This window comes from Pseudorca crassidens, chromosome 12 (genome assembly GCF_039906515.1).
Source record: "Pseudorca crassidens isolate mPseCra1 chromosome 12, mPseCra1.hap1, whole genome shotgun sequence".
Classification (NCBI taxonomy): domain Eukaryota; kingdom Metazoa; phylum Chordata; class Mammalia; order Artiodactyla; family Delphinidae; genus Pseudorca; species Pseudorca crassidens.
In genome coordinates this window covers 86,162,346-86,189,465 of record NC_090307.1, presented here as the reverse complement: position 1 = coordinate 86,189,465, position 27,120 = coordinate 86,162,346, and the positions used below count along the sequence as shown (strand labels likewise).

Below are 27,120 nucleotides of genomic sequence, written 5' to 3'. Positions count from 1 at the left end.
AGCATGGTGACTATAGTTAATAATACTGTATTGTATACTTGAAATTTGCTAAGAGTAAATCTTGAGTTCTCTCTACATGCACAAGAAGGTAATTATGGGAGGTGATGGATGTGTTAATTAGCTTCATGAGGTCATCATTTCACAGTGTGCATGTATATCAAAGCATCACATCGTACATCTTAAATATACACCATGTTATTTGCCAATTATACCTCAAGAAAGCTGGAAAAAAATAGACGAATTGTTTAAGGCCATAAAGGCTCATACTGCATGAATTTGTTTATATGAAATTCTAGAAAAGGCAAAATCATAGTGACAGAAAGAGATCACCTGGGGTTGGAGGCTGGGATGAGGTCTGACTGCAAAGGGGCACGAAGGAACTTTGGGGGTGATTGGAAAGCTCTAAGTCAGGATGCCAATTTGGTATACAATTACCAAAATCTATCAAACCGTACTCTGAAATAAAGCCCAGTAAAGCTGGGAAAAGAAGTTCTAGAACACAAAGCGTGGCTACAAAGAGCGATGAAGAATGGGAGCCGTTAATGCAATCCACCGGCAGGGTGCGGTGGGGATGCAGCACATCCTAAGATCTCCCGTGAGTGCCGGAGCCCCAGACAGGATGGCTTTGAGGAGGGTTGTCAGGCCCCCGCCAAGAGCCCCCCACCACGGAGTCTCTCCTCCCCTCTGGCAGGCACCCTCTGCGGTCCTGGAAATGGTGGTCACGTGCGTGTTGTAGGCAGGGGCTGGCTGGCTTGCAGGGGGCTCAGAGCTGGGGCACACACAGCCCCGTTGTTACCTGGAAATCCAATGTGCTGAGGTCAGAAGGCTTCCCGCCTCCGCCCTCCTCCCCAGCAAGTGCAAACGCTGTGTGGACCCGCACAAACCTATCCCAGCCCTCTTCTCTGACAGATTCAAATCAACAAAACCCTGTGGGGCGTCCAGAGAGCTGCAGGGGTCCTCCCGGTCACCCGTCCCGCGGACACGCAGCCCCAGCTCCTCGCTTGCTGCTGGTTCCCAGCCCACCGTGAGCAGAGCTGACCGCGGGCTCCCGCCTTTTCCCAGGCCTTTTGTGTTTCTGACTCTGCTCCCACCGATGCCGACTTACTCGAGCCGTGACAGTGGCCTCCCTGCCCCGGGTCCTCCTTGCTGCCTCGGGTCCTCGGATCACAGCAGAATGATACAAAAGGGTGGCGTCCCCTGGCCTCCCCATCGCCACTGGGACGGGAGTCCAGCCTCGGCTTTATCGGCCAGCATTTCTGTACTTAGACCGCCCCCGTTCCCTCTTGCTCCTTGACTGCCAAACACACCTACCTCATGCCTCCTCTCACAATGATGACGATATATTTCAAACATTCAAGAAATATATATATAACAAGCCCTTCTGTGCCTACGACCCACGTTTAGGAGGTAAAACATTTCAAATCGCTTGAGACCCTCTGGGCGCCCTACTCAGAGGGCACCCCAGCCTACCTGCCCCTCCCCCTCTCTGGCCACGCCCACCGCCTTGAATTGGGGGTTGAACATTCCCAGACGCGTCTTAGCCATTTTGCTACCTGTGTGTGTATCCCCCAAGCAATACCTATAGTACTGTTTTGCGTGGCTTAAAACCTTATCTGTGCGATATGGTATCATGGGCGTTCGTCTAAGTTTGGGTTCCCTTAAAAGCAGAGGCTGAGAGGATGTGGTGCAGAGTTTACGTGGGAGGTGAGGCCAGGAAGGCTGGTGAGGAACTGGGGGTGGGAGGAAAGGCAGTGAAGGCTGAGCCAGCCACGGGCGGCTAGGCAGCTGAGGCTGGGTCCCCGGGGGGCTCTGAGTGTGTAGAGCGACTCTCAGAGCGTCCGCTGAGGGCGGGGATGCTGGAGTACACATCCCCTCCCACCCCTCAAGGTTGAAGGTCACTCCCACAGGCAGAGAGAGTCCTTGGGGAGGGTCTCAAGTGCCTGGGTCGTGGGGAGCAGCAGGCAAGGGCCCAGGGAGGCCGAGGGGATGCGGGCTGCTGACTGCTCCATGTTCTCCTGCAGCTGGGTTTTTCCTTCCAAAGTTCTTTTGAAATATATTCGTGTTCAGTGAAATGCAGCTCTAGTAATCACCCTCCCACACACTTTTTTTTCAGCCTTTAAAAATATACATAACGTACAATTCACCATTGGTGGCACGCCTTCACAATGGCGTGCAGTCACTGCTTCTATCTAGTTCCAGAACACTGTCATCACCCCAAAAGGAAACCCCATACCCGTGTACCCATTAAACCATCACTCTCAATTCCCCCCTCCCCCGGCCCCTGGCAACCACCAAACTCCTTTCTACCTCTATGGATTTACCAGCTCTGGACATGTCATATAAATGGAATCGTGTAATATGCAGCCTTTGGAGTCTGGTTTATTTCACTTGGAACAACATTTTCAAGGTTCGTCCATGTGGTGGCCTGTGTCAGTGCTTCACTCCTTTTAATGGCTGAATACTATTCCACTGTATGGATGGACCACGTATTCTTTAGCCATCCAGTTCTTGATGGACATTGGGTTGTTTCCATCTTTTGGCTATTGGTAGTAATGCTGCTATGAACACCTGTGTACACATTCTTGTTAGAACACCTGTTTTTAGATCTCTGGGCAGTACACCCAGGAGCGGAATTGCTGGGCTCTATGGTGACTCTATGTTTCACCCACTGAAGAACTGCCAGACTATTTTCCACATCAGCTGCACCATTTTACGCTCCCACCGGCAATGTACAAAGGTTACAACTCCTCCACACACTGACTGACACTTGTTATTTTCTGCAATTTTCATTTGGCCACGACATGGGTATGGAGGCTAGTATTCCTTTGTATGAATCCACCAACCAATCCCTCTGTTCCTCTGTTGATGGACATGTAGGGTGTTTCTGATTGGGGTTGCTACAAACCACAGTGCTGTGAACACTCTGCCACGTGACAGCCTAGCTTGTGTGTCCTCATTTAACATTTTATCCTATACCGTTCTCATTTGGGAAAATCTTTCCTACCCTTTCACATCCTTCCTGCCTGATGGGTTCATCCGAGGCAGTGTTCAGGGCAAGCAAGCACCCATCACTTAGACCCACACTGTCCAATTCTGCAGCCACTAACTTCACATGGCTATAAGGCACACACAGTGTGGCCAGTCCAAACTGAGGTGGGCCATGAACGTAAAACACACACTGGATTTCAAAGATGTAATCTGAAAAAATGTGAAATATCTCATTAATAATAATGGTAATGTTCCGTATCAATTAATAATGTTGAGATGATAATGTGCTAAATAAAACATTTATTAAAATTAATTTCACCTGTTTCTTCTCACTTTATAAAAAGTGGGGCTACTAGAAAATTTTAAATATGTGGCTTGCATTTGTGGCTCATATTATGTTTCCAGTGGACAGCGCTGTTCTGGATTATTCATTTGCCCTGTCATGTGTTCCCTCAACAGGGTTCTTGTCTGTTTCTTCACCCGGATTGTGAACTTCTTGAGAGACAGGCCAGGTCTCGTACACCTTTCTTTCCTCCAGCCCAGAGCAGCTTTGCAGATGGTGGGAATTTAGCAGAGCGATCTTTCCAAGAGCAGATCTGATCATGTCCACACTGTTTCAACACCAGCTCTGTCTTCCTTTCACATCTTTCAATGATTTCTGTTGACTTTAGGATAAAGCAAAACTCTTCAACGTGGCTGCAAGGCCCTGTGGGGTCTGGCCCCCACCCGCCTTTGTGTACCCCCTGTGCCCCGACCACCCTGGGCTTCTTTCCTCCTTGCTCCTGCCACAGGGCCTTTGCACATGCCAATCTCTCTGCTGGTGATGCCCTCTCTTTCCTTCATCACTGGTACCTTCTATTCATCCTTTGGATCTGCGCTCAAACAGATTAGGCTGATTCTAATCAAGGCTCAGGACCACAGAGAGCTCCCGCACACCTAAAAATAGGCAAACTCCGCAATGCATCTTCTTGGGCTAATTTGTATGTGCCCTGAGAATCCCTGACCCTGTGGACCATCCAGGTAGCACCCCTGCAACATGCTCCCCACACTAGCTGGAGGAAGACACGTGAACTGGGGAATTCTATATCTGGGTCTCAAGTGTCTTTGAAACGAAATTTTGGTCCAAGAATAACACTGGTAACAAGATGCCTCATGTCAATTTTATGGGCTGCAAATACCTTCCAGTTAGACCATGCGGTAAGTTAAAGGCTTGAGCAGACCCCGAGAAGCTGCCAAAATGTTTCTCAGTTGCTCTTCTAAAAATGTCTTTGTCCTTGACTTTGGGTTGGCCACCCCTGGCCGGGGGGCAGAGGGAGCAGAGCCAGCGGTTTCCAGCTAGGACGTGACCGGGGCCAAACAATCGCTGTTGTCCAACACTGGGACATCTGAGCCACTGTGGGGATGGGAGCTTCTTTCAGGCCCATACAGCGTGCCAGCTTTTGTTAGAATTGATGCCAAATTTCACGTGGAGACAAAGGAAACTTTTCCCCTGAGGCCCAAGGGAAGACAGATGAGCTGCTTTCATATCTGTAAATGAAAGCAGGCTGAGAGGACATCACCCCAAATCAAGTCACGCGGCGGCACTGGGCCACCACAGCGCTCTGTGTCTCTCTTTTCACACTCCCTAATTTTTAAAAACGTTTAATTGAAGCATACCATATACATAAAAGTGTACAAATCAGATACATACAGTTCACTGAATTTTCATCAAGTGCACATACCCATGTAACCAGCACCCAGGTGGAAGACCAGCACCTTCCCAGTTCCCCAAATGCCCTCCTTGGGTCCCGTCCCAGTTCTAATGTACACCCACCGCAACCACCATCCTTGCCTCCTGACTCTGCGGGGACGCATGCTGGCTTCTGACCTCCACGTAAAAAGAATCAGATGGGGGCTTCCCTGGTGGCGCAGTGGTTGAGAGTCCGCCTGCCGATGCCAGGGGACGCGGGTTCGTGCCCCGGTTTGGGAGGATCCCGCATGCCACGGAGCGGCTGGGCCCGTGAGCCATGGCCGCTGAGCCTGCGCGTCCGGAGCCTGTGCTCCGCAACAGGAGAGGCCACAACAGTGAGAGGCCCGCGTACCGCAAAAAAAAAAAAAAAAGAATCAGACGGCACGTGCCCCGCCCTGTCCCACTCAGCATCATGTCTGTGAGTCTTCCATGCTGTGTGCAGCAGATGTTTGTCGATCCCACATACAGCACCTCACACAGGAACCCCATTTGTCCTGTTCACCTGTTGATGATCTTTGGATGACCCCCAAGCTTGGTGCTATTTCAAGGAGTCCTGCTCTGCATGTTCCAGTACGTGACTTTTGGTGAGCATCCGTGAACGTTTATAGCATGACTGGATCATGGGGTAAGTGTATGCTGAACATTTGAAGAAATGCCCAACTGTTTTCCAAACTGACTGCACCGTGGTCCACTCTCACCTGCACTGCAGGAGAGTTCCAGTTGCTCCACATTCCTGCCAACACTTGGTACGGCTGGTCCTTTTCATCTGGACCAGACTTCCGGGTGTGTACCGATGGGTATGAACACTCAGTATCCCTAATACACACAAGCCCAAGGACTTGGAAAGTTTGGGGAAGGGTGAGACCACTTCCTTTGTGTGTGTTTGGGGGGGGGGCAGTTAGAAAGACGCATAGGACAGTTTTTCTCGCGTGTTTGTTTTTAATTCTTAGTTTATTTGAGCAGGTCATATACTCATATATCTCAGACCTGGACAAGTATATAAAGGATATGTTGAATAAGACGTGTCTCTGAGGAAAGCAGAAGGACAAGCTCCCCTGCTCTGTCCCATGCCCGGGCTCCCAGACCCAGGCGGTGGCTGTCTCCCTGGGGAGACCACCCTGGTGGGTCAGGGGAGCTCCCGGCAGGGCATCCTGATGGGAGCATGGGAGCCGTTCCAAGCCAGGGGAGGGCAGGCTCACTCTCAGCTCATAAACTTGCTCCCTGGCACTTACAGTCAGCGTTGGATCCTTCACAGGAGTCCTCCCGACCGCTCACCAGGTTCCCCATTTTGCAGAATTGTTTACGGTCTGTGCCACTTAGTATTACTTTATGCATTTTATTTAGTTAGTTATTTATACAGGCATATATTTTTACCAACTTCATCTGGAACCAGGGTGATGAAAACAAAATAGGCACGAGCTCACGGGCCGAAGGATCTTGGCAGCCGCAGGGGCCTCAGGGCCTGTGAGCTGACAGGCAGCCCTGCTTCGGTCGGCTTCTTTGGGGTCCTCTCTCTGGCCAGTGGAGTGGAGAGCTGGGATTTGAGTGCCTGATCAAGAGGCAGGCTGGAAGTGAGGCTAATGGCCTGGACTTTGGAGGTGAAGTGCATGGACTCAAAGCCTCTCCCTACTACCTAACTCTCTGTGCCTCAGTTTCCACAGCTGCCAAATGGAACCGCCATGATGATTACACAAAGTGATTTACGTGAAGTGCACAGAGCAAAGTCTGGCATTCAGCAAGGGCCCTATAAGAGTTAGCTGCTATTATTAATAGCGGGGATGGCAGGGCTAATGATATCATAGCTCTTAGGTCGCAACCCTCCTTGTTTGCCAGAGACCAAGGACACTGGACTTTCAGTGCTAAGCCCGGGAAAGTCCCAGCAAACTGGGGCAAGTCAGTCACCCTACAGAGCCTTGTCATTGGAGGAACCAGCTGGGACCCTTCTCTTTATTTCAACAGAAAGTCCAAATGAGGAAATAAATATTGATTAGGCATTCGTTCATTCAATAAACATTTAGTAACTTCTGTCCTGTGTCAGGCACTGTTCAAGGACCTGGGAACACAGGATAGAATAAAGCAATGTCCCAGCTGCCCTCATGCAGTTGACATTCTAGTGGACAAGGTAGGTAATGAGCAAACAAACAAATAAATATTATAACATCAGGTAATAGACAGCCGACACACAAAGCTAAACACGGTGAAGGAGGAAAGCATGATGGGCGCTAGCTAAATAAGAAGGTTAAAGAAAGACCCTTTAAGGAGATGATATTTGAGCAGAAAAATAAAGTCAGAGAGCAAGCCATGAGACTATCCAAGCAAAAGGCACAGCAGGTGCAAAGGCCCTGAGGTAGGGATGTGCTATCACTGAAATGCTTTGAGAAGGCAATAGTTTGGTTGGTTTCATTTCAACCAACCTTAACCATCATTTGGAAGCCAATGCCAGGTGTTGTAGGGATAAGCAACATCAGTCCCATCTCTGGGAAGTTAGAGGCAGTGCTCAGGAAAGCGTACCTGAGAAACAGAGTATGACGTCATGAAAAGGACACTGCTCAGAGAGGAAGGGAGACTAGAGCCTCCTCGTGGATGCTGGGTGACCATGGTCAAGTCATTTACCTCTCTGGACTTCCCTTTTCTCAGGCTTAACATAGGGAATCAGAGGAAAAGTCCTCACTCTGAATAGGCCATAAGACCTGATTTTAGGATGCCACTTCAGAGGACACAGCAGGAGAGACTGTAGTTTCCTAAGAATGTTTGTCCCTGGCAGTCACTGAAGCTGGGGCAGGGCTGTGGATCTGTGTTCATGGCCCAGCTCAAAGGCTCCAAGCTTTCTCAAGTGGGCCCAAGGGTGGCTATGCCCATTTGAAAAATTGGATAATTGAGGCTCAGAAGGGGAAAGTAGCTTTCTTACTACCAAGATGCTTCTATTTGTTGGGGTCTCCTGGGCAGAGTTGAATAAATTGCAAGTTGGTTCCAAAAATCTCCTTCTGAGAAAACCTGTAAACACATATCCCATGGGCTTGATGCTCAGGTTCTAGATCTAGCACTTGCTGGTTCATCCAAAGCTGCTTTTTTTGTGAAAATTCATAGCTCTGCCTGTGTGTGAAGTGGGTAAGAAGTCTAATTTCCTGGCTTGGTTTTCACAATGGAATAGGAGCCCTGCCCCTAGTCAGTTTGGTTTTCAGACAAACGGATCTGTTGTCTATCATTGCATGGCCTATTCCTGGCTCTCCTTAGGGAGGTGAAGTGGGGCTGGCCGAGTCAATGATGTGCCCCATGATTCAAGGAGGGAGAGGCTGCCCCACCTACAGACCTTTTCCAGGGCAGAGCCTGTTTTGTACCATACACCTTTCACCTCATGCGTTCAGCTGATTGGACAGAGGTGACAACTCAGTGTCAGCGGCCAAGACATTAGCTGGTTGGCAGCCAATGAGGAAGCTGAGCATGAAGATTCTGCCCAAATAGGATAAATGAGACTAAAATGATTTTCCCTCTGGGGAATTTGAATTGGGAATGTGGAGAGGACCTGGTGACTGGTGACAGGAACAAAAAGGCACGAGGTTGAGAGAAGATGTGGGCAGTAGGGGCGCTAGAGAGCCATGAGCAAGACAAAGCTATGACCAAGATCACCTGAATAGAAGTCCAGGTTGTCTGAATGATAGAGAGAGGACACACAAGAAGACCCAGAGAGAAAAGTTGAAACAAAGAGAGTAGTTGAGTCCTGCCAGTGGGTGTGCCCTGGAGGGAAGAGCCTCAGGTCCTGCAGCTGGGGTCTTTGTACCTTCTTGGGAATTAGGGCTTTCCAGTTCCCATCTCCAAGAGGACCCAGTACCCCATGGTTGCTGCACATAGCTGTGTAAGGTGTACAGTGAATGTCTTGGGAAGGGGAGTGCCGTACATAAGTGGCAGCACCTCCTGCGGTTGTTGTGCAGTGTACAACATCTACAACTCTACGTGACAGCCTTGACCAGGGCTCACATTCTGGGCATGAGACAACCAAATATCCATTGTAAGTTTATTTACTCATTCATTCAACACATCATTTTTAGGCATGTTTTAACTGCCTGGCACTGTTTAGGGCCCTGGAGTAAGAGACACGATCCTGGGTCTCATGAGGAGAAGAGACAGAAAATAAACAAGTAAACTAGATAATTTCAGAGTGATAACTGCTATGAAGACAAAATGAAATAAAATAATATGATGGAGAATGACTTGAAGGTGAGAAGGGCTGCATTAATTATGTGGTCAGGGAGGGCCTCTCTAAGGAGGGAACATTTGGGCACAGATTTAAGAATAAGTAGGAACCTAGCAATTGAAGAACTGAGGAAGGGGTGTTCTGTGTGGAGGAACAGCAGGTGCAAAGGCCCTGAGGCAGGAATTGCCCCAGACAGGGCCTGATCATATACGGCCTTGTAGGATTTACTCTAATTGTGATGAAAAGCATTTAGAAGGCATTAAGCATTTATTGTAGGCTTGCAATGGTCATTACTTGAGAAAGCCAGTGTGGGTCCCTTTTCTTTGCAACTAAAATAGCTGAAGTAGCATGGTTTGCTGGAGTATTAATATCATTCCTCCACTCCTCAGAAAGGATCCATTTTCAGATCAAATGAGGTCACAAGGAGTCTTCACACATGCACCACGTCAGATTAGCTCCTTGAAGAATTACCTTCACCATACTGGCTTTCATCCAAGATTATCTCAAGAAACCATCATAGGAATTCTATATTTGCATTTGCTCTAAAATGGTTGTAAAGAGCATTGTAACTTGATATCCTTTATATGAAGCCCAATATAAGAAATTTATTTCAGAACTTGGTATCAGAAGTAAACTAAAGATTTGCTGTTTACCTTCTTTCTATAATGAGAGAGATGAGACTTCCCGTGTTTCCCTTTTTGACCTGGATACCAGGAAGCTCAGGGCTGAATCATATGCTTTATCACATAGAAACTGCTAAACCTTGTAGTTGGCATAGTCACTCCCTCTTTCAGTGGACCTAACTTGCTGTTTCTGTTATACTAATCTTTTAAATTTTATTTTTTTAATGATATCCTTTGCTGTAAGCTGTCTCATTCTTTTCTGGAGAGAAGTGGGGAGAGACGTAAATAAAGGCTTTATTCAACCAAGGTGTAAGCATATGCAAAGTCTGGTTGACCTAGTTCCCCAAGTCGTAAGACTTGTAAGTTCAGGCATACCCACCTAGAGGGGTGGGCTAGGGAGGGTGGGAGGGAGACGCAAGAGGGAGGAGATATGGGGATATATATATATATGTATAGCTGATTCACTTTGTTATACAGCAGAAACTAACACACCACTGTAAAGCAATTATACTCCAATAAAGATGTTCAAAAAAATCAAGCATACCTAAAGAAAAACAAACACGAATTTCATTTCTTACAATTAGCTTTGGGGTTAGAAATGAAAACAAATATATCTCCTGGAATAGCTCATAATTCACCCATGCCCTGACATTTGCTGCTGTTTGTGAGCTGATACAAGCCCACTTTACTCCTAACACCACCCCCCTGCGTGGCGTCTGTGTCCCAGCAGTGTGACATGACCCTTCTAAAAGAGAACGGTGGACCCAGCAAGCAGAACAGAAACCTTTTTCAATTAAAAAGTCACTCGTGCTCAGGCTGACAGCTCACACGAACTACCTCTGACAGCCTGGTAACCCGTAATTTTTCCACTTTGCAAGGACGATTATGTACCTTCAAATGGCAGCGTAATTAACCAGGTCTATTACAGGCTCCCACATTTGTATAGTTTTGCTGGGATGTTTCTCCAGAGCTGGGGCCAGCGGAGACCCATCACTGTGCCTGCTAATGAGCCCTTGCCTGTCGGGCACCACTCACCAAGGAGGTGAGGCCATGGGTGGCATTTCCTCTGGCACAGGGACCCCCACCAGGCTGCCCCTCTCCTGCAACATCTCAGTTCTCACCCACGGGGAAGAAAATAGCACAGCAATTCCATTCGTAGTCCCAAGGCTGCTATCTTTTATCCTACGAATGCTCCCCACCTCCTCCAAATTAAGCACGCAATTAAGATGGAGGAATAGTCCAGCAAGCAAACCATTGACGCTTATGAGTTCAAACAGGCCAGTGGTTCTCAGAATGTGGTCCCCAGCCCAGCATCATCTCTTGGGAACTTGATAGAAATGCAGCTTCTCTAGCCCCACCCCAGACCTGCTGAGTCAGAAAATCAGGCTTGGCCTGGCGATCTGTGTTTTCACAGGCCCTCTAAGGGATTCTGATGTACGGTCAAGTTTAAGCATCACTGGAATGGAGCATAGCATCATTGGTTTGTTAATTTTGGAAGGTTCAAGACCTGTTAATCTAACCCATGCACAGAGCCGAAATGAGGATTCAGGAGGTACAGAAAAGATTGAGCCTTAATTCTGGTCTTCAGCCTGCTTTATCCCATCACTTCTCTCTGCATTTGTTAAGAGAAAGAAAAGGCAGGGGAGGCAGGAGAAGGATTTGAAGGGATGAGGGGGGAAAGGATGTCGAAGAATATGCAGCCATGTTTTAAAACCTCCTCAGACAATAAACAGAAGACAAATGAATAAACAAAAGAAGTACTGATGATAGCAACTGCTATGAGGAAAGGAAAAAAGGAGGGGAAAGACCACATTTCACCAAGCAGGGTTCTCATCTAGGGTGATCATGCCCCCAGGGGACACTTGGTTACTCTGGTCTCCTTTCTGTTCTGATTTATGTCTTTTGAAGGTCACTTTAGTGGTTGGAAGGAGAATAAATGGATTGTGGGAGCAAGGGAGGAAGTGGGGAGATTAAGGGGAGGCTGTCACTGCCACCCCGGTGAGCAGTGTTGGTGGCTTTCAGGAGAGGGCTAGGAGTGAATGCTTCTATTTGTTGGGGTCTCCTGGGCAGAGAAGAATAACTTGCAAGTTCATTTCCAAATCCCCTGGGCTTATGCTGAGGTTCTAAATCTAGCACTTGCCAGTTCATCCAAAGCTGCTCTTTGGTGAAAAATCATAGCTTTGTCTGTGTGTGACATAGATGGGTAAGAAACCCGATTTCCTTGTCGGGTTTTCACGATGGAATAGGAGCCCTGTCCCTTGTACACCTGCTACTCTGGTAGTAGCAGGAAAGATGGAGAAGGGAGATGTGTGACAGAAAACTTTCCAGGTTTCTTGATGTGAGGGGTGAGGGAGAGAGTCCCAGATGACTCCTGAGAGCAGCAGGGGTGGACATGAACCTATAAGGCAGCCCATATGCCAGGGACTGATGTCTGGGGCAACAGATGAGGGGGACAAGATGAAGGAAACCTAAGAGTAGATCCCCTGGAAGAGAAGTCACTAGGATGTCCACAGCTCCTGATAGCTCACTCACTCCCTGAGGACTAGGAAACTCAGCTGTCCCCACTGGAGCCTGGCATTCATTACCAAGGTTACAGACAGACCCCCCCCCCCACAGGGAGACCTTGGTCCCCTTCACACGCCAGGGAGGGTGTTGAGAGCACCCCTGAGTTTCAACAACATCCGACACAGACTGGAGAGCCAGCATGGCTGTCTGGCGCCTGCAGAGACCAGGGATGAAATCCAACCATCATCCGTCATCTGTAATATGTGGAGATTAGGAAGCCAGTGAGGGCTGCGCGTGTTTTCACATTCATCCTGCAGCACGACGAGGCCCCCCTCTGGAGCCAACAATGGCGCCAGGAGAGCTTTCACAAAAAGATGTGAGTGAGCGAAATTTTCCATTCCTTTCATTGCCCTAAAATCGTACGTACAGGCTCTGGTCCACATTTGAACTTTCCAGAATAAGGTGATTATTGTTTTTCTTGGTTACCTGCTGCTCGGTCTCTGGGCTGGGCTTTTTTGGAATTTTTGTAGAAGAATTTGTAAGCACGTGTGACAATTCTGGTTTGTGGTGACAACGGATGTGCTCAGGAGAGAAAGTTCCATGCCAGGGGGTCCTCCTTAGCCCAAGCTGGGCATGTTTCAGAATCAAACCAAAAGCATCTCCCACAGACCATCCAGCAGGCTGCCATTTATCCTCTGGGTCAAGTCAAGCCTGTGCAACTTTCATGTTATCATTCTCATGCCTTGGAGCCCAGAGAGGGTAAAGGGATTGTCTGAAGTCACACAGCAAAACAATCTACATACCTTCCTAATTCTAGTTTTCTGCACTAAGGAGGGAGGAATCCTTCTGCTCCAAGGAAGACATTAGTCAACTGTATTTTATATAAGTGTCTGTAATAATGGGAACAGTTCAAAAATGGAAGGAATTGCTTTTTGATTCTCTGAGCATTTCCTTGAGAGAGAGCAAGGGTGTCACGGAGGGCAATCAGTGGTGTGCTAAAGCTGGCTCCCACAGCTTGGTGAAGGCCATCCTGTGCCTCTCCCAATGCCACATGTGGTGACATCTCCTGGGTACCTTAAGATCAGTCACATGGTGAGAGCATTTACACCATGGAAACTGGTAAATGCTACAAACCAAAGCTTTTCTTTTTTTTTTCAATAGAGTAAGTTGTTCAGCTAAATTTTACGAGCACACTCCTAGGACTAACTCATTCATTCATTCATCCATTTATTCATTCACCCAACAAACCCTGATCAGGCATCTACTGTCCGCTTGATACTGGGTGAGATGTTGGGTCTCAAAGAAATGAAGGAGAGTCTGCTTTTTAAAGAGATGCACGTGGGAGGGTGGAAGGGAGACGCAAGAGGGAGGAGATATGGGGATATATGTAGCTGATTCACTTTGTTATAAAGCAGAAACTAATGCACCATTGTAAAGCAATTATACTCCAATAAAGACATTAAAAAATAAGTAAGTAAATAAATAAAGAGATGCACAGTATGGAAAAGGGTGTGGGGGGTAAATACCCGCCCCCTCACCTTCATTCAAGAGGCTCCTTATTTGTTTGTTTGTTTGTTTGTTTATTTAGGCAATGCCTAATGCTTGCAGGGTCTTAGTTTCCCGACCAGGGATCGAACCTGGGCAGTGAAAGCGCCAAGTCCTAACCACTGGATCGCCAGGGAATTCCCCCCTTAATTATTTGTAAACAACAACCAAAAAAGTAGAACTGACAAGAGTTCCATTGTACTGCCCCAGCTATAGAGAGCCACCCAGCTCACCAAATGGATGTTTTCCCCCCTTCTCCTCTTGTATCTTACTATCAGAAGAAAGCAAACTCACAGAGTGAGCCCTCAGCTAGGGCACTGGGTAATGATGGAGGGCACACTGACCTGGGGGTAATGTCATGATCTGAGTGTAGTAATATTCAGCGAGCACTGATTCTGTGCCAGCACTGTACTAAGTGCTCTGCGCGCATTATTATCTCATGTGCCCCCGACCACAGCTTGTAAGGTCAATGGAGAAGCGTATGATTGTAATACATGCTGCTCCCCCCCCCCAATTCCCCCACTCCACACCCTCACCCCACGCCTCCGTGGAAGAACAATACATTCCCATGCTGTTGAACTTAGGTGCGGCCATATGACACATTTCAGCCAAAGAAATGTGATTATCAGGGATGTGTTTCACTTCCAGGTGAAAGCCTTAAAAGACAGTACGGGCTTTGTCTCATAATCTGTTCCCTCTTTCAGGAGGCTGGTAACGTTTCAGATTGAAGCTCCATCAGCCTGGTCCTGAATTGAGGATGAAATGGAGCGAAACTCTCTGCCTCCCCGGAAGGACACAGGTTAAAAGGGAGAAATAATCCTTTGTTATAAGCAACTGAGATTTGTAGGGTCATTTGCTACTGCAGCATAACCTAGCATATCCTGAGCGATACAAGGGAGGTAATAATTCCTTTCCCCACAATATACATGAAGAGACTGGTACCCAGAGAGGTTCAGTTCTATTCCCACGCTCACACTGCTAGCAAAGAATAGTACTAGAACTTGAACCCAAGGAGGCTGGTGCCAGAATTTGTGCTATAAATTACACCACAGAACAGTGGGAAAGGAGTCAGCTGATTTTTCCTTCTAATCCTGATTGACACTTTGGGTCCTAGCAAGAACCTAAAACTCATTGCCCTGAGTCTCTTTCCAATCCACTATTCCTAAAACCCATGTTTATTTTAAAAGGAATCTATTCCATATGTTTCTGACCCTCCGTGACTTAAGCCACTCTAACTGCATTTGGACAGAGTTTGATATTTGGAGAAACTTCTGGGTCATCTTTCTTTTTTCTTCAGTAAGAGAAAGTCAGATGTCGCCTAGAGGCAAAGTGGTCCAAGCAGGCTCCTGAGGGTGAGACAGACAGGAGGTTTTCTCCACTCACTTCACCATCCACTGCAGCTTCGGAAATGAGGGGAGAAAAAAAGAGTATTTTCAGACAAATTCTAAGGAAGCCAGAGTTACAGTAGACGCTAAAGGATCACACATATTCTGCAGGGGCAAGGGGAAAATGTACATTTGCCTGGAGCTGAATCCTTGCTTGTTGATCCCATGAAGGATGTGAGATCTTTATCCCTGACTGTCTTTTTTTTTGGCGGTACGCGGGCCTCAACTGCTGTGGCCTCTCCCGTTGCGGAGCACAGGCTCCGGACGCGCAGGCTCAGCGGCCGTGGCTCACGGGCCCAGCCGCTCCGCGTCACGTGGGATCTTCCCGGACCGGGGCTCGAACCCGCGTCCCCTGCATCAGCAGGCGGACTCTCAACCACTGCGCCCCCAGGGAAGCCCCTCCCTGACTGTCTTTTAAAAAAACAAATGGAGGGTGGGAGAGGATGAGGATCAGATGAGGGCGTCCTGAGTTGAACAGCGGCCCCTCAAAAGGTGTGTCAGCATCCACACCCCTGGAGCCTGTGAATACGACCTTATTTGGAAAAAGGGTCTCTGCAGATGTAATTAATTTAAGGATCTTGGGATGAGATCAGGCTGGATTATCCAGGTCGACCCTAAATCCAGTGACAATTGTTCTTATAAGAGAAAGGCCTGGGGAGATTTGAGAGAGAGAAGAGAAGGCCCTGTAAAGATGGAGGTGGAGCCTGGAGTGATGTGGCCACAAGCCAAGGAACAGCAGGGACCACCATAGCTGGATTCTCCACTAGAGCCTTCGCCAGCAGTAAGCCCCTGCTGACACCTCGATTTGGGCCCAGAGATACTGATTTTGGACTTCTGGCTTCCAGGACGGTAAGAGAATAAACTTTTGTTGTTTTCAGCCACCAAGTTTGTGGCAATCCTTTATGGAAGCCCTAGGGCAGTAAGACACAGGGCCTCTTTACATTCTTAAAACGGACTGAGGATTCCCGAAGAGCTTTTGTTTTCTACATGCACTGTGTCTGTTGATACTCACTGTACTAAGAATTAAAATTGAGAAATTAAAAAAAAACCTATGTATTAATTCATGTAAAAATAACAATAACCTATCTATTGCGTGTTGACACAAATGATACTTTTTTTTCAGAACAAATAAGTTTTTCCAAAACAAAAACTGCAGTGAGAAGGGTGGCATTGTTTTACATTTTGCAAAGTTCTTTAATATCTTTCATTTCTTTCTACCCAAAGAAAATCTAAATTTCTTGAATCCAAAGAAAGCTGGATTCTTACCTCTTCTTCTGCATCTAATCTCTTGCGATACGTTGTTTTGGTTGAAATACGTGAAGAAGACCCTGCCACACAGATAGGTTGTTGGAAGGAGAAAGCAGCCTTCTTAGATAATCGCGCATGTGTTGTGCAGCCTCTGGAAGGCTCCACTGCACACTCGTAAGAGAATGAGTGCAACACAGGCAATTCTCTTAGCACTATCACAAAAATGGTATTGACGTCATGGACCCCAGAAAAGAGTTCCCTCAAGGGTTCCCTGGACCATACTTTGAGAATCAATGCCATAGAGGCAGGAAGTAAAGGGATAGAGAAGAAACCAAGATTCTCCTACATGAGCTGTGGGTAAACAAAGGGAAGGAAATGGTGCTGACCTGAAGTCACAGCCCTCCTCACCCTCCTGCCACGGAAGAGTGAAGGGCAGGCACGGAGCCCCAGCCAACGGGGAGGGTGTTTTTCCTCCAGCAGTTCTGGTGGAGAAAGTCCTCGGTCTTTGTTTTGGCACCAAGACTAATGAGCTATGCAAGCTTCTGTTACACATGGCAGGGCAGCCGAGGGTTCTGAGCCCAGCTGAGACCTGTATCCCAGGTCAACATGGCGGCCTGGAGTTCCCTCCAAGACAAAGCAGGGTGACAACACCTGTCCCCTCCTCCACAGAATTTGCAAGAGGGCTGCTGAGATACACAGGTGAAAGCACATTCGAAAAACATGAACATTTCCCCGCATAGACGAGGCTCCCATTTTCAATCTGCAGTAAGTGGCATCAGGTTTCCTGGTTGGTTTTGGTGTTGGTTATTTTGCTTCTCTGGACAAATCACGAAGCCATTCTACCTTGGTTTCCTTATCCATAAAATAAGGCTGGTGACAAATCGTCCTTTCTCCTTCCTCTTGCAACAATCCAATGAGATAAAATATGTTGAAGTGTTTTGAGGAAGTGAAGACAACAGAGAAATAAAAAACCCCTCCTTCCCTTCTTTCCAGAAACACGTGTGGAGCCCCTAGCACATAGGTGCAGTGATACTGAGTGAGTACCAGGTGCAGAGTTGAAATGTATGCAAATGACATGAAAATAGGCACCTCCCACAAACCCAGTTCTTCCACCTTGAGTCCTGGCTTTCACCCAGCTGTCTGAGGCAAATTAGCAGAAGCAACGCAATAACGTGCTCAGCCAGAACAATCCTACCCATCCCAGCGACACGAGGTTATGCTCCCTTGTAGTTCTGTCGCATGGGTGTGGTCAACCCTATTTGTGACATGGGATTCATGTTGGAAAAGCGAGAATCAAGTTGTGACAAGATAAGGACATTAGCCTCAGCTCTGGGGACTGGTCTCTCTGACAAAGCTTGGGGCGGTAAAGGGAAGAGGGAAGAGGGAAATATGGCCAAGCCGGCTTGCCTCTCCGTCCTCACATCCAGAATTATCCTGCTCGGAATCCTGTCTCTGCTAAAACCTGTCTCAGGCTCCAAACCTTTAACGGCAGCAGCATTAAAGAAGAGAGGAGATGGGATCTCCAGTTTTCCCACATGGTTGGCTTTCCAGATCTCAGGATGACCTAGATCTGCCTATCCAGCACCTCAGCAAACCCTCTCCCAACCTCAAACCTTCCAATGACCTTCCATCAAATTAGCATGTGGAAGAATCCAACTCAAGCCCTAGTGGAACTGGTCTATTGACCAGTATTGATTACAAGGAAATCTGACTATCTGGGGAGGGGGGGCGGTGGGGAAGCTGGCCCTAATGAAAAGGTTCTTTAGTAAAAGAAAAAAGAAAAGAAAGAAGGGAAAGGACCCAGAAAATGCCCAGAGGTCAATCCACCCATGAATCAGAGATCGTCCAGAGTGAAGACCCAACAGTTTTAGGAAAGAATTATAATCCTTTCAGGATCTTTGACTGTGTTCCAGGCACTGTTCTAAATGCTGTACGTGTCATACCTAATCTAGTCCCTGAGCACAGAATTTCCACTGCTGCATTAACAAGGATATGATCACAGCGGGGCAAGGAGCAGACCAGGGTAGAATTCCCAAAATAAAGAAATTCAAATCATTACAGAAAACAGTACACATGAGACCAAAGATGCAGAGAATTGATCAAATGGAAGAGCCTAAAAGCACAGACTAAGATTCAGGAAGAAATTTACAGAGATAAGAACGGGAGAAAGGATGAAAGTTCTTCAAACTCCCAAGTAGAAAAGACAGATTTCTCTCAAAGATGTCTAAAGCAGGATATTTCTGGGGACCCTCCTGCTGCAATGACCAAATCAGAAGTCAATCTCCAAAAACATTAAAGAAAAAAAAAAACAAAGAAAGTGATGATAGCTAAGCAAGTGGTCTGCCTTGCATTATTCAAATGTGACTGCATTAGAAGGCTATTCTTACCCTAGCAGACTTTCACAAAATTTACCACCTAAGTACCATTTCGTGAGACATCAGTGGAGAAGACATTGTCAAGAACTCCAAGGACTAAAGAAAGGGGAAAAGAATTTTTAAAACTCTTGGTGTGCTAGAAAAGAATGTATGAAGACCAGAGTAGTTTAGACAGAATAATGTAAACTGGGATGGAGCATTTTGGGGTTAAGATGGTTGATGGAACATATCCGTCTAACTTTGTTCCCTCCCAAAACCTCACTAAAACTACTAGAAAGGCAGTTTGTTGGTTTTGGTTTTTTAAAATCTTAAACCTTCAAGGAGGGGAGGAGGTAACAGCAAGAACATTTTGGAAGTCGAGAGGTGGATGGATGAGTCATAACTGACTTAGACTCAAAAAAAGCCAAATCCTAAACCAATAATGGGAAAAGCTGAGAACAAAAAAGAGCCTACTTCTTATGGGTGATGTTAAAATGCAGGTATTTGCCATTTAAACATACTATTTTTGAAAACAGAAAGTTCACAAGTAAAAATCATTCTAAGAATGTGAGACTGAAGAAGCCAACAAAGAGAAAACAAAATCAATTAATCAACAAGAAAAGAAAAACCATTATAACAATAAATGTAAATAGTCCAGATTCATTCATTAAAAGCATAGGGTTTGAAACAGGTTGTTCACAAGAGACACAAAAAGCAAATAGAAAGGCAGACTATAATGGCAAATGACTTTCAATCAAATTCATATAAAAGAAAAGGGATTAATACTCAATAATGTAATGTATAAAGCAAAATATTTATCAAAATAAAAATTGGTTATTATTAAAAGTTATAGTTTGTAATGAAATCAAGATAAGGATTCATAAACTATCAGCTAAATAATGTTAGTATAAAATGAATAGAATAAAAACTAGTCGTAACACAGGGACAAATTAATAAAAGGGAGTATGCTTAAAGATCTGCAAGTTCATGCATAAATAAAGGAAATAAACAGTAAATCAGCTGCACAGAACTTACAGACTTGCCAAACTTATACCATATAAACAAGAATTAGACCCTCTTTTGAGAGTTCATTGTTCTTATATAAAAATTACCCACAAAGACTCAATTTGTGCAACAGAAAAAAAAATGTATGTTCAATGCAGCATCATCTATAAAGTAAAAACTCGGAAACCATCTGCATGTCCCATCTGCATGAGAAGAATAGTTTCATAATTCATGTTCTAGCATCATGGTGAAATATTATGGAGCCATATAAGGTCACTTTGAAGACCATGTGGAAACAAGGGAAAATGTTTGCTATGCCAAGTTAAAAATGTATGAATAGTTTTAAAAAGTATGAGTACAAAATGTTACGGACACTATTATTTCATAGTGAGTGAAAGAAAATGTCCCCAAATAAAATTAGTTTTATATAGGGTGATCAGATTATTGTGGCTCTTCTATATTAATATTATCATTATATTGGTTTTCAATTAAAAATAGATACAACAAGATAGGTCAAAATAAGACAAAAATCCAGGGCAAAGAAAATAGGACTTTCTTACCAGATCTTGTATTCTGTCAGTAGGTTTTTGAATGTTTTATAAAATCCCTGGGGGTGGATAAGGTTTTGGCACAAGGGATAATCTGAATGTTTTTATCTCTTGGATAGGGTCAAAAGTTGCTGATAAATACTCCTTTGGGACAGAAATTAAATGATTTAGTAGATCTCAAACCAAGAGGTACAAATAGGAGAGATCCGTTTCCTCCAATCCAGGGACCCAAGTAGCTTGGGGATCCTTCCAAGCTAATATTCTCAGGCTGCTCCTGTGTATCCCGCTGTGTGTGTGTGTGTGTGTGTGTGTGTGTGTGTGCGCGCGCGCGTGGGCCCAGACAGGAAAGCATCTCTGTTTCTTTGCATCCTCTGCCCCTGATTGAGGTCTGTTGTTCAATCCCCACCTAAGCAGCTCATTTTGTATCCCACTTGGCGGACGCGAGTTTGATGCACACAGAGAAGGTTCCCTGGAACTGTTGACCCATTGGGAAGAGATTACAACTTTCCAGTGAAGACAATGAGAAATGTTATTTCTGGAAAAGGGGGCCTGTGAATATTTTGACATTTTCTTACAAGGTTATATTCTCCACAGACAGTAAAGAGGTGAAGGGGTAAGAGAAAGAAAAGAAACAGATGTTTGGCACCCACCGTTTTTTGGAACAATGTTTAAAACCCTTTCTCTATTCTCGTGAAAAATTTGGGAGTCTGACAAATCTTCAACCTTTTTGAAGGTGGACTCAGTTTTTTGCAAACAGCCTAAAGTAATTCAGAGCTCAGTGTAGTGAGTAAGTGTGGTAATTTATCTTGTTAATGATGTCATTATTAAAGCAGGTATAGCTCTGTAAGATTGATTTTCATGTGTAATTTATAGGCTGCCTCGAAAAGGAATTTATAAAGACAATATTAATAGCAGAGCCGTTGCTGGAATAAGCATAGAACGATCCAAGGTCATTCTTTTGAAGGAAAACACTTGTTTGAGTTAAAAGACTTCATATATTTGTTCAAAAAGTACGGATTTATTATTTTATAGGTTATTTCATCCTTTAAAAACAGAGCTATCGGGTTTTCTCTAATTTTAAAAGCGATACGTGGAAATCATACATTGAAAAATACAGAAGCGCATGAAGAAGAAAATAAGATTCCCACACTATCCTCCAGAGATATTCATCGTTGAACTGTTGGTGTGTATCACTCCTTTTTTTCACTTACAGACTTTTTATTGGGAGGTAGATCTTAAAATTTAGACAGCCGGGGAAGCGACACTTGCTGCACCTTGATCCATCTATCAGTGGGATGACGTAAAATTCCTCCACGGCCACCTTAGGTGGCCCCAATTGCATGAAGATCCAGAGCCTACATGGTAAGGGATTTAATTAATCTTGAATGGAAGGTTCTAGAAGAATTCAATTAGCACCAAATCATTGGGAGGAAAAATTGGTTTTGGGAGGAGTGTCTATACACCAGTGTTGACCCATAGAACTTCCTGCAGTGATGGAAATATTCTACCTCTGTGCCGTCCACTGTGGTAGCCGCTTGCCCCCTATGGCTCTTGAGGCCTTGCAATATGGCCAGTGCAACCGAGGAACTGAATTTTACGTTTTATTTAATTTAAATGTACAGAGTCACGTGTAGCTAGTGGTTCCTGTATTCGCACAGCTCAATGCCAATACCCAGGCCTGAGAGAGCAAAGAGGAACGTCGGAAAATTATTAACGTGGGGATTTGTTTTCCTGCTGTAGATGCTTCCCCTTTCAAGTAATTTAACCATGAAAATATGCCTTTAAGTTCCCTTCCAACAGCTTTGACAGAGCAAAAAGATCTTTACTTAGAGCTACTGTTATAGAGGATGCTCATTTGGACTTCATAAACACTGGATTCCCCAAGTTGGACTCATTAGTGCTTAAGAAGTTTAAACCCATTGAGAGAGAGGAAACAAAAGCTTTAAATATTTCTAAAAATGTACACCAGCTTCAGTTCAAACAGACAATTGAAATATCCAAGTGACAAGGATGGTATCCAAAGCCGAATATTGGTGGCGTTAAATTCTTGTTTTGCATGAATCTTTCTGATTTTCCTTACGGAGGTTGCCTTTCATTTCCTTTGAAAGAAGAACAATGCTTAGAGGAAGAAGAAAGCCACATCTTTCTTGAACTGGACCTGCTTTTCCAGGTTTCGTGGACGAGTTAATAGGAATTCAAAGCCAATGAGGCTCAGATCCCAAATGTCAACCTAAAACATTTCTTTGTGGGTTGAGGGAACGTGGATAGTGGGTGATGGCGCAAAGGGGAAAAGTGAGACCGGTCCCCGGTTCTTTGGCCAGAAGAAATGCCTCAGAAAATGCACGGAGTTTGGTCGAAAGTGGGTACTGAGTATAAGTGCAGCAACTGCTGTTCTTAGAGCCTTTTAACGTCCCTTGTTGACTTATCCGTGGTTGGTCTCAACAGCCTCACTATCCTCTGAAAATGAAAAAGAATAAGAAGGTCAGAAAAACCACGTAAAGTAGACAAGAGGGTCACTTGGATTCTAAGCCCGAGAGAAAGTCGAATCCAGGCATATGACTTTTCACTTTCTGTGTGTTCTCCCGGGGACTGAGAGGCAAATGGCGGTATTGATCTGAATCCATGGTTGGTTACATACAGGAGGGAAGCTGGTGGAAGCTTTCTTTATTTGTGGAGGGGACGGAAATGAACTCGGGATAGCTGGCTGGCCTGGGTTTAGAAGTTGCTGAAGTCGATAGATTTCTGGTGCCACCTCGGAGGACTTTCCACTGGGCGGTGTGTATTCCGCACCAGGCCACGGCACACAAGGTGACAGTCTCTGTTTGCAGGACAGAGGCCGACGTCTCTAGAGCAGCCTGGGCAAAGCCCCAGGAAGGCAGGGCTTCAGCTCAGGACACAGTTGTTCCGTCCCCAGCCTAGCTCAGAGCAAATCAGGTGACTTCTTCAGGGCCCCAAAACCCACCCTACCCCCTTCAGGTAACTCTCTGGGGTGCTTGATAAGGAGATCCAGAAGATGGAGAGTTGTTTTTTTTTTTTTTTTTCCCCATAGAAGCAGCATCAGCAAGTGCAAATGCTAAAGCATATACCTCTAAGCCAAGTTTATAGCATTAATATTAATTAGAGACGGTTTACCCTGTTAACTTGCAAATTTTACACTCTAAGATATTTATGTTAAAGAAATTCCAAATAACAATACCTTACATAATATAAACATATACGAGAAATCTGCAGTCAGGTAATTTAGGATTGCTAAGTTACCCCTGATATCAAGGACCTATACTCCTATCTTGTTTCTCTGCCATTCTTTGCACTGGACTTCCGCCTCAAGATACAAAATGACTGCTTAAGCTCCAGCCATCATATCCTATTCTAGCCAGCAAGAAGGAAAGAAGAAATATCAGAGTGCCCTCTCCTTTGAAAGATACTTCCTGAAAATTACACATAATTCTTCCACTTGAATCTCATTGGCCAGAACTTAATCACTTGGCCACATCTAACTGCAAGGGAGGCTGGGAAATGTAGTTTTTATTTCAGATGGCCATATGCCCAGCTGAAAATCAGGAGTTCTTATATTGGTGGAAGTGATACTTTCTTACTTCCAAGGCTATGTCAAGGATGCACCTTCCACTTGGCTTTCTTTGGATGCTCACTCTTGGGAACCAGCTGTCATGCTGTAAGGAAGCCCAAGCAGCCATGTGGAGAGGCTACCTAAAAGTGTCCCAGCTCATAGTGCTGGCTGAGGTTCCAGCCAAGAAGCAGCGTCAACTCATAGAGGCATGAGTGCACAAGACTTCAGGTTATTTCAGACCTGAGTCATCAAGTCACTGCCAAACTTTAAGTCCCCTCAAGCTGGAGGCCCAGATGTCATGGAGTAGAGGTAAGCTATCTTCCCTTTAATTCCTTGAACCACTAACTTTAGGGTGGTTTGGTCCTTTTTTTTTTTTTTTTTTTTTTTGGCCATAGCAAGCGAGTTGCAGGATCTTAGTTCCCTGACCAGGGATTGAACCCAGGCCACGGCAGTGAAAGCACCAAGTCCTAACCACTGGACCACCAGGGAATTCCCTGGGGTGGTTTGTTATGTAGCAAAAGTAACTGGCACAGGGGGCTACAGAGTTTGGCTATTTTTCTGTAAGTGGCAGATGGAGGGCTAAAATAGGCAAGGAGGCCACTGCAGCCTCTCCCCTAATACCAGGCCCGCTTCCATCCCTCCCTTCAAGGGAGTAGGAGCTGCTGATCTGATCACAAGCACTGACTCAGCTAACAACAAAGCTGATGTTAATTCCTTCTCTGATACCATATCCTATGTGTATAGCAGCCCGAGGGCACGACATCCATGGATAGGAGAGGTGGTTCCCAGGACACGATGCAGACATTCTTGGTTATAAGTCCAAGTAACATCATAAAATTCTTTACTTCTTATCAAGTGATATTGTCAGGGTGTGTCTTACATGCATGTCTCTCTGGCGTAAAGGATGGGCTTACTGATTTAATGCAGGGTGTGGGAGGAAGGGGACAAGACTAGAGGTGGGGACACAAATAAGAGGCTGCTGCTATGCCCAGCTGAGAGGCCGAAGGGTTTCCAAATGGGAGCAGTGTTAGAAAGGAGGTTAGAAAAATATTTTGGAGGTAAAGTTGGAAGAGCTTGGATATAGGCTGGATTGGGGGTGGGGATTAGAGGAGAGTGAAGGGTTTTGGATAATTCTGATTATTTCTGGCTTGGGTAGGTAGCTGGTGATGCTATCAACTGAAACTGAAGTTTAGGAAAGTTGATGACTTCGTTCTGGGATATGTTGAGTTATGTCCAGCCAGCCAGGTGGAGATGTCTTGTGTGTGTGTGTGTGTGTGTGTGTGTGTGTGTGTGTGTGTGTGTGTGTGTTTAGGTGGGATGCTTCATCTGGGGAGGGAGGAGGTAAGATGTCTACATGATGGCCTGAATCATATTTGTCATGATTTAATAGAATACATCAAAGGCTTGAGGAAATATAAGTGCCACTTTCAAGGGTGGCTCAGCACATCCTTAGGCTGCTAGCAGAATTACGGAAGTTAGGAGTTGGGGTAGGAATGGACAAAACAGCTCTTCCTATCCACACCTCCCTATCCACAGCCCTTGGCAAAGTCACTTTGCAGCTTCTCCCCTCAAGAAGTAGAGTCTATTTCCTCTCCCTTTGATTTGAGTTCAGCCATGTGACTTGTTTTGGCCAACGGGACATGGTGGAAGTGATGGTATTAGCCTGCAGGAAGAAGAAAGACCTATGGAACTGAATCACATCATCCCAACTGAAGCCAAATTCAACCAGCCACCCCCCAGCGGATGTATCAGCTGCCCACAGATAAGCAGAGGTCAGCTAAACCCAGCCCAAATCAGCAGCAGGGGTCAGCTAAACCCAGCCCAAATCAGCAGCAGGGGTCAGCTAAACCCAGCCCAAATCAGTAGCAGGGGTCAGCTAAACCCAGCCCAAGTCAGCAGAAGTGCCCAGTTGACCAACAAAGTCATGAGTCATAACAAATGACTGTTGTTTCAAACCATGTTTTGGAAAGTGTTGTTACACAGCCTGTGTAACTGATACAACGACTCTAGGAAATAAGTGGGGGGGGGGGGTGGTTCTGTAACATACAGCTTATTTACTTGGAAATGTTATACACAAAAAGGATAAGCCAGCTATGTGCACAAGCATTAGTCATCCTTTCCTTGCCACCTTCCTTCATACTCCCAGGACTTTGGTGATATCATCTCTTTCTTGGTACCAGTCTCACCTGGGCACCTCAGAACTGAAAGGACAGAATGGCTGGTGGAGCTTCTCAGCCTCAGCGTCACTGACACTTTGGGCTGGGAGAGTCTTTGTGGTGGGCGTCGTCCTGTGCACTGGAGGGTGTTTGGCAGCATCCCGGCCTCCACCCACTAGATGTCAGTAACATGCCTCCCCCCCCTCCAGTTGTGACAACCAAAAGCGTTTCCAGGCACTGACAAATGTCCCCTGGCGAGTAAAAAAGATCACCCCCAGCTGAGAACCACTGGGCTAAAGGATTCCAGAAAAACCATACGACCAGCCCTCATAGAACAAACTGGCAAATGAAGGCCCCCCCAAAATACGCCAATATGGCTGCTACAAGAGCTTCACGCACTCATTCACTCATTCTTGCAATCACTGCATGCCTGCCGTATGCTGGCTGCTGTACCAGGGGCTGGAGATCCCAGGCCCTGTCTGGGGGAGCTCATAATCCAGTGGAACACGACCACTAGACAAGTGCAAGCCCTGAGAAGTCATAAAAGAGGCATTTAATGCAGGTTAGTGGAAGGCATTCAGGGACAACTTCCTGGAGGAGGTGGCTTCTTAGCTGAATGCTAAACACTGAGTCACACTTCTTTCAGATGAAAAGGGGAGTGTTTAGAGCACGTGAGCAGGTTCTGCAGGGAACTGGGTATAACTGGTGTGTGGAGCAGCACCTTCAGGGAAACACGGCTATTGTCCTTCGGAGCTGTGATGATCCAACCACTCCCATCCACACGTCAGTCACTTCCCACGAATCTGCCACAAGACAGAAAGCAGACTCGGGCATCTAAGTCTCTGCAACAGAGCTGAGCCAGGCCCCGGGGAGGGCTTTGCCCAGCCGGCAGGGTTCAGGCAGAGGACAGAGGAAAACAAGGCTCTACTGTGGGTCCTGCCGTGTGGGAAGGCCCCGCCCAGCTGCTCCTAAGGGCTGGCACAGGGCTGCATCTGAAAGATGTGAAAAGCAACATTGTGGACGGCCAGGCAGGAGGGGCTCTGGGCACCTCACATCCCTGCCTTCGTCCTTCCTTGATCCGAAAGACCCATCATGCTGAGAGTCTGACACCCTTGCACCCCAGCTCCGTCTCCAGGTAGGTAAACAGAAATACCATTCATTCAGCAAATATTGACCAAGAGCCCGTGTACACAAGGCCCTGTATTAGGTGTGGCTGAGAGTATAGTCTCCAGGTTTATTGGGAGGCAGGCTGATAGTACAGAGCATTCAGCAGT

General features: G+C 46.1%; 1 protein-coding gene across 5 annotated transcripts in view; it reads right to left on the bottom strand.

Annotated features, from left to right (window-relative positions):
• RFLNA (refilin A) overlaps positions 1 to 27,120 on the bottom strand; it is a 244,657-nt gene that overhangs the window by 59,320 nt on the left and 158,217 nt on the right. The window contains exon 1 of one of the 5 annotated variants that reach the window (XM_067701170.1): positions 1,106 to 1,253. The exons of the other annotated variants lie outside the window; for them this stretch is intronic. The gene's annotated coding sequence lies outside the window, so the exon portion shown is untranslated. Of the gene's footprint in view, positions 1 to 1,105; positions 1,254 to 27,120 lie in introns of those variants that run through there. 5 annotated transcript variants of the gene reach the window in all.